The following is a 6,524-nucleotide window of genomic DNA, read 5'->3' on the forward strand; positions in this document are numbered from 1 at the left end:
TGAAGCTGAAATACTTCATGAAAATGTTCAACTTTTTTGAAGCTGAAATATTTCATGAAAATTTTCAACTTTTTTGAAGCCCAAATACTTCATGAACATTGTCAACTTTTTTGCAGCCAAATTTGTTCATGAAAATTTTCAACTTTTTTGAAGCCGAATTTCATCATGAAAACTTTCAACTTTTTTGAATCCGAATTTCTTCATGAAAATGTTTCACTTTTTTGAAGCCGAAATACTTCAAGAAAATTTTGGACATCTGAATATGTCTCTCTTTGATATAAAAAAAAACATATGATCAAAAAAATGAAAAAGCTTACAGCACCTGGTATTCCCAGGCGGTCTCCCATCGAAGTACTAACTAGGACCGACCCTGCTTAGCTTCCGAGATCGGACGAGATCGGGCGTTTTCAGGGTGGTATGGCCGTAAGCCAATATTGTGTGCAGACAGGGGCCTTTTAAAGATGTCATGCCCTTGATTCTGGCTGAATTTTTGGACATGTGAATATGTCTCTCTATGATAAAAAAAAAACATATGATCAAAAAAATGAAAAAGCTTACAGCACCTGGTATTCCCAGGCGGTCTCCCATCCAAGTACTAACCAAGCCCGACCCTGCTTAGCTTCCGAGATCGGACGAGATCGGGCGTGTTCAAGGTGGTATGGCCGTAAGCCATTATTGTGTGCAGAAAGGGGCCTTTTAAAGATGTCATGCCCTTGATTCTGGCTGAATTTTTGGACATGTGAATATGTCTCTATATGATAAAAAAAAAAAACATATGATCAAAAAAATGAAAAAGCTTACAGCACCTGGAATTCCCAGGCGGTCTCCCATCCAAGTACTAACCAGGCCCGACCCTGCTTAGCTTCCGAGATTGGAAGATATGGGGCGTGTTCAGGGAGGTATGGCCGTAAGCCATTATTGTGTGCAGAAATGGGCCTTTTAAAGATGTCATGCCCTTGATTCTGGCTGAATTTTTGGACATGTGAATATGTCTCTATATGATAAAAAAAAAACATATGATGAAAAAAATGAAAAAGCTTACAGCACCTGGAATTCCCAGGCGTTCTCCCATCCAAGTACTAACCAGGCCTGACCCTGCTTAGCTTCCGAGATCGGACGAGTTCAGGGTGGTATGGCCGTAAGCCATTATTGTGTGCAAAAAGGGGAATTTAAATATGTCATGCCCTTGATTCTGGCTGAATTTTTGGACATGTGAATATGTCTCTATATGATAAAAAAAAAAACATATGATCAAAAAAATGAAAAAGCTTGCAGCACCTGGTATTCCCAGGCGGTCTCCCATCCAAGTACTAACCAGGCCCGACCCTGCTTAGCTTCCGAGATCGGACGAGTTCAGGGTGGTATGGCCGTAAGCCATTATTGTGTGAAGATAGGGGCCTGTTAAAGATGTCATGCCCTTGATTCTGGCTGAATTTTTGGACATGTGAATATGTCTCTATATGATAAAAAAAAAAACATATGATCAAAAAAATGAAAAAGCTTACAGCATCTGGTATTCCCAGGCGGTCTCCCATCCAAGTACTAACCAGGCACGCCCCTGCTTAGCTTCCGAGATCGGACGAGATAAGGCGTGTTCAGGGAGGCATGGCCGTAAGACATTATTGTGTGCAGAAAGGGGCCTTTTAAAGATGTCATCCCCTTGATTCTGGATGAATTTTTGGACATGTGAATATGTCTCTATATGATAAAAAAAAAATCATATGATCAAAAAAATGAAAAAGCTTACAGCACCTGGAATTCCCAGGCGGTCTCCCATCCAAGTACTAACCAGGCCCGTCCCTGCTTAGCTTCTGAGATCGGATGAGTTCAGGGTGGTATGGCCGTAAGCCATTATTGTGTGCAAAAAGGGGAATTTAAATATGTCATGCCCTTGATTCTGGCTGAATTTTTGGACATGTGAATATGTCTCTATATGACAAAAAAAAAAAACATATAAAAAAAATGAAAAAGCTTACAGCACCTGGTATTCCCGGGCGGTCTCCCATCCAAGTACTAGCAGCACCTGAGCAGAGCAGCGAGCAGCACCTGAGCAGAGCAGCGAGCAGCACCTGAGCAGAGCAGCGAGCAGCACCTGAGCAGAGCAGCGAGCAGCACCTGAGCAGAGCAGCGAGCAGCACCTGAGCAGAGCAGCGAGCAGCACCTGAGCAGAGCAGCGAGCAGCACCTGAGCAGAGCAGCGTACTACGGTGAGCGTATTGCATAATTGCTTGTTCTGTTCTCCTCTGCACTGTGTTACTGTGTACCTACTCTTAGCTTAGCCTAGCAGTTAGCTTTACAATGGCTTCTTTTTCTGTCTCTCCTTCTCCTGCTCTCTCCTGCTCTACGTGTCAGATGTTAAGTTATTCCTCGTCCTCCTTTAGTGATAATGATACTTGTAAGAAATGTAGTTTATTTTTAGCTTTGGAGGCGAGGGTGTCTGAGTTAGAGAGACGGCTCCGCACCATTGAGTCGGAGTCATCGTATGCAGCAGTAGTTAGCCAGCCACCTGTAGCCGGTGCGGGCCGACATAGCTTGGCTTCCCCCCCGGTAACTCCCGAGCAGCCGGGAGGCAGTGGCTGGGTTACTGTCCGAGGGAAGCATAGTCGAAAATCGAAGCACACGGTTCCCCACCAACCACTTCACGTTTCAAACAAATTTTCCCCACTCAGCGACACACCCGCTGAGAATAAAACTCTGATTATTGGAGACTCCATAGTCCGAAACGTGAAGCTAGCGAAGTCAGCGGGCATAGTTAGGTGTATACCCGGGGCCAGAGCGGGCGACATCGCATCTCATTTAAAGTTGCTGACAAAGACTAAAGGTAGATTTGATACAATCGTAATTCATGTCGGCACAAATGACTCCCGACTACGCCAGTCGGAAGTCACTAAGGTTAATGTGGAGTCGGTGTGTACTTTTGCTAAGACGATGTCGGACTCCGTAGTGTTCTCTGGACCCCTCCCAAATCAGACCAGTGATGACATGTATAGCCGCATGTCATCACTCAACCGCTGGCTGTCGAGGTGGTGTCCAGCACACGATGTGGGCTTCATAGATAACTGGCAGTCTTTTTGGGGAAAACCTGGTCTGCTAGCTAGAGACGGCATCCATCCCACTTTGGACGGTGCAGCTCTATTATCTAGAAACATAGCAGAGGTTATTAGTCCAAAACCCTGACAACAACTCAGAGTTCAGACCAGGAGGCAGAGCTGCAGTCTTACACACTTCTCTGCGCCTCCCTTAGATCTGTCTCCCAGTCACTATAGCTGTAATTCTGAATCGAACTGTAGTTATACTATAGGTACTGTGTCTGTCCCCCGGCCCAAACGCGTTTTTATAAGTCATCCAAACGGCGTGAATCATCAGAATCTGATTAGAATCAAAACTACGAATACGATTTTGCTACAAGATCGGAGGATTCACTGCGGACTTTTGAACATTAGGTCCTTAGCATCCAAGTCTCTTTTAGTGAATGATCTGATATCAGATCAGCACATTGATTTACTTTTTTTGACTGAAACCTGGCTGTGTCGAGATGAATATGTTAGTTTGAATGAATCCACTCCTCCCAGTCATTTTAATACTCATATACCTCGAGACACCGGACGAGGTGGTGGAGTAGCAGCTATTTTTAATTCCAGTCTTTTAGTTAACCCTCGACCAAAGCTGAATTTTTCTTCTTTTGAAAGCCTTGTTCTTAGTCTTCCACATCCAGTCTCAAGAACCTTTCAGCCAGTTCTAGTTGCTGTAGTTTACCGCCCTCCTGGCCCATATTCTGAGTTTTTATCTGAGTTTGCAGAATTTTTATCAGACTTAGTCCTTAGCAGTGATAGAATAATTGTTGTAGGTGACTTCAATATCCATGTGGATGTTGAAAATGATAGCCTGAGCACAGCTTTCATGTCACTATTAGACTCTATTGGTTTCACCCAGGGTGTAAACGAACCTACTCATCATTTTAACCACACCCTGGATCTTGTTTTAGCTTATGGAATTGAAATCCATAACCTTACAGTTTTCCTAGAAAATCCTCTGCTATCAGACCATTTTTTTATTACATTTGATTTTGTCCTACTAGAATTACCTCTGCCTGGAAGAGGTGTGCTTTCTAGAAGTTTGTCGGATAGTGCTGTGGCTAGATTTAAGGAAGCTATTTCAGCTGTTTTTGATTCAGTACCGTGTTTCAACCCAGTTGGAAACTCTTACGATAGCTTTAGTCCCTCTCAGCTAGATCAGTTTGTTGATAGTGCAGTGGATTCACTGAGAGTTACTCTGGATTCGATTGCTCCCCTGAAACAGAAGGTTGTCAAGCGGCGGAGAGTGGCTCCATGGTTCAACTCAGAAACCCGTACTCTGAAACAATCATCACGGAATTTTGAAAGAATATGGCGTTCGACCAAAACGGTAGAATCTCGTTTTTTCTGGCAGGATAGTCATAGAAGATATATGAAGGCTCTACGTCACGCCCGAGCTGCCTACTACTCCTCTCTAATCGAGGAAAACAAAGGCAATCCTAGATACCTTTTCAGCACTGTAGCCAGGCTGACAGAGAGTCATAGCTCCATTGAGCCTTGTATTCCCCTAGCCCTCAGCAGTAATGATTTCCTTAGCTTTTTCAACAACAAAGTTCTAGACATCAGAGACAAAATTGGTAACCTCCTGCCCTTACCTGGTGCAGATACGTCTGTTACGGCAGAGACAGTTCCAGGACCAGATATTAGTCTCGACTGTTTTTCTCCAATCGACCTTTCAGAGCTACATTCCATTTTTTCTGCATCGAAACCATCAACCTGTATTTTGGACCCAATCCCAACCAAGCTGTTTAAGGAAGTCTTTCCCTTAGTTAGCAACTCCATATTAGATATGATCAATATGTCTTTACTGGCAGGCTATGTACCACAGACATTTAAAGTAGCGGTAATCAAACCTCTACTTAAAAAGCCTACTCTGGACTCAGGAACTCTGGCTAACTACAGACCTATATCCAACCTTCCTTTTATCTCGAAGATCCTGGAGAAGGTGGTAGCTAAACAGCTGTGTGACTTTCTCCATGACAACAGTTTATTTGAAGAGTTCCAGTCAGGATTTAGAGTCCACCATAGCACTGAGACTGCACTAGTTAGAGTTACAAACGATCTACTTCTAGCCTCAGACAGGGGACTTCTGTCTGTGCTCGTCTTGTTAGATCTTAGTGCTGCTTTTGACACCATTGACCATCGGATCCTGTTGTACAGACTGGAGCATTTGCTTGGAATTACAGGGACTGCTTTAAGTTGGTTTGAATCCTACTTATCAGACCGATCTCAGTTTGTACATGTTAATGATGAGTCCTCTATGCACACTAAAGTTTGCCATGGAGTCCCACAAGGTTCAGTGCTTGGACCAATTCTTTTTACATTATATATGCTTCCTCTGGGAAATATTATGAGGAAACACTCCATACAGTTTCATTGTTATGCAGATGATACTCAGCTTTATGTATCAATGAAGCCCGATGGTACCAGTCAGTTATGTCAGCTAGAAACATGACTTAAGGACGTTAGGACCTGGATGACCAGAAATTTTTTGCTACTTAACTCAGACAAGACTGAAGTTATTGTGCTAGGCCCTAAGAACCTCAGAGAGACTTTTTCTAGTGATGTGACTGTCCTTAATGACATCAGCCTGGCATCTAGCACCACTGTTAGGAATCTAGGAGTTATTTTTGATCAAGATATGTCTTTTAGCTCTCACATCAGTCAAGTTTCAAGAACAGCCTACTTTCACCTTCGTAATATATCCAAGATCAGGAATATCCTGTCGCAAAGTGATGCAGAAAAACTAGTTCATGCATTTGTTACCTCCAGACTGGATTATTGTAACTCTCTTTTGTCAGGGTGCTCTGGCAAATCTCTAAAGACTCTTCAACGGGTCCAGAATGCTGCAGCTCGTGTACTGACCAGAACCAGGAAATGGGACCACATTACTCCTGTCCTGGCTTCTCTGCACTGGCTCCCTATACAGTCTAGAATAGAATTCAAGATCCTTCTTCTCACCTACAAAGCTCTAAATGGCCAGGCACCATCTTATCTTAAGGAGCTACTAGTGCCGTACTGTCCCTTGAGAGCGTTGCGGTCCCGGAGTGCAGGCCTGCTGGTGGTACCTACAGTCTCCAAGTGTACTATGGGGGGTAAAGCCTTCAGTTATCGGGCTCCTCTCCTCTGGAACCGCCTTCCAGCCGGGGTCCGGGAGGCAGACACAGTCTGTATTTTTAAGATTAGACTTAAAACTTTCCTTTTTGATAAATCTTATAGTTAGGGCTGGTGCTGGTGTAGACCAGCTCTTAGTTATGCTGCTATAGGCTTAGACTACCGGGGGAACTGGCACCTTGAGCTCCTCTCTCTCTCTCTCTCTCTCTCTCTCTCTCTGCATATACAGTACATCATATTACTGCATGTATCTATCTATAAATCTCAGTCACTAACCACCTACTTTCCTGGGAGCTCTTGAGCTCCCCTAGGCTCCTCAAGATCATCGGTTGACGGC

The 6,524-nt window shown here is 43.9% G+C and overlaps 3 non-coding genes and 4 pseudogenes across 3 annotated transcripts; all 7 read right to left on the minus strand.

Moving 5' to 3' along the window:
• Positions 1-310: 310 nt before the first annotated feature.
• On the minus strand, positions 311-429 carry LOC132969046 (5S ribosomal RNA). The gene has a single exon (XR_009671443.1). It is a non-coding gene; the product is annotated as a 5S ribosomal RNA (ribosomal RNA).
• Positions 430-551: 122 nt separating this feature from the next.
• Positions 552-670, minus strand: LOC132968945 (5S ribosomal RNA). The gene has a single exon (XR_009671420.1). It is a non-coding gene; the product is annotated as a 5S ribosomal RNA (ribosomal RNA).
• Positions 671-794: 124 nt separating this feature from the next.
• On the minus strand, positions 795-913 carry LOC132968810 (5S ribosomal RNA). The gene has a single exon (XR_009671390.1). It is a non-coding gene; the product is annotated as a 5S ribosomal RNA (ribosomal RNA).
• A 122-nt stretch (positions 914-1,035) lies between these two features.
• On the minus strand, positions 1,036-1,144 carry LOC132968964 (5S ribosomal RNA; annotated as a pseudogene).
• A 122-nt stretch (positions 1,145-1,266) lies between these two features.
• LOC132968885 (5S ribosomal RNA) lies at positions 1,267-1,375 on the minus strand (annotated as a pseudogene).
• A 123-nt stretch (positions 1,376-1,498) lies between these two features.
• On the minus strand, positions 1,499-1,617 carry LOC132968917 (5S ribosomal RNA; annotated as a pseudogene).
• A 123-nt stretch (positions 1,618-1,740) lies between these two features.
• LOC132968892 (5S ribosomal RNA) lies at positions 1,741-1,849 on the minus strand (annotated as a pseudogene).
• Between the last annotated feature and the right edge of the window lie 4,675 nt (positions 1,850-6,524).

Source organism: Labrus mixtus, unplaced genomic scaffold, assembly GCF_963584025.1.
Source record: "Labrus mixtus unplaced genomic scaffold, fLabMix1.1 SCAFFOLD_78, whole genome shotgun sequence".
Lineage (NCBI taxonomy): Eukaryota > Metazoa > Chordata > Actinopteri > Labriformes > Labridae > Labrus > Labrus mixtus.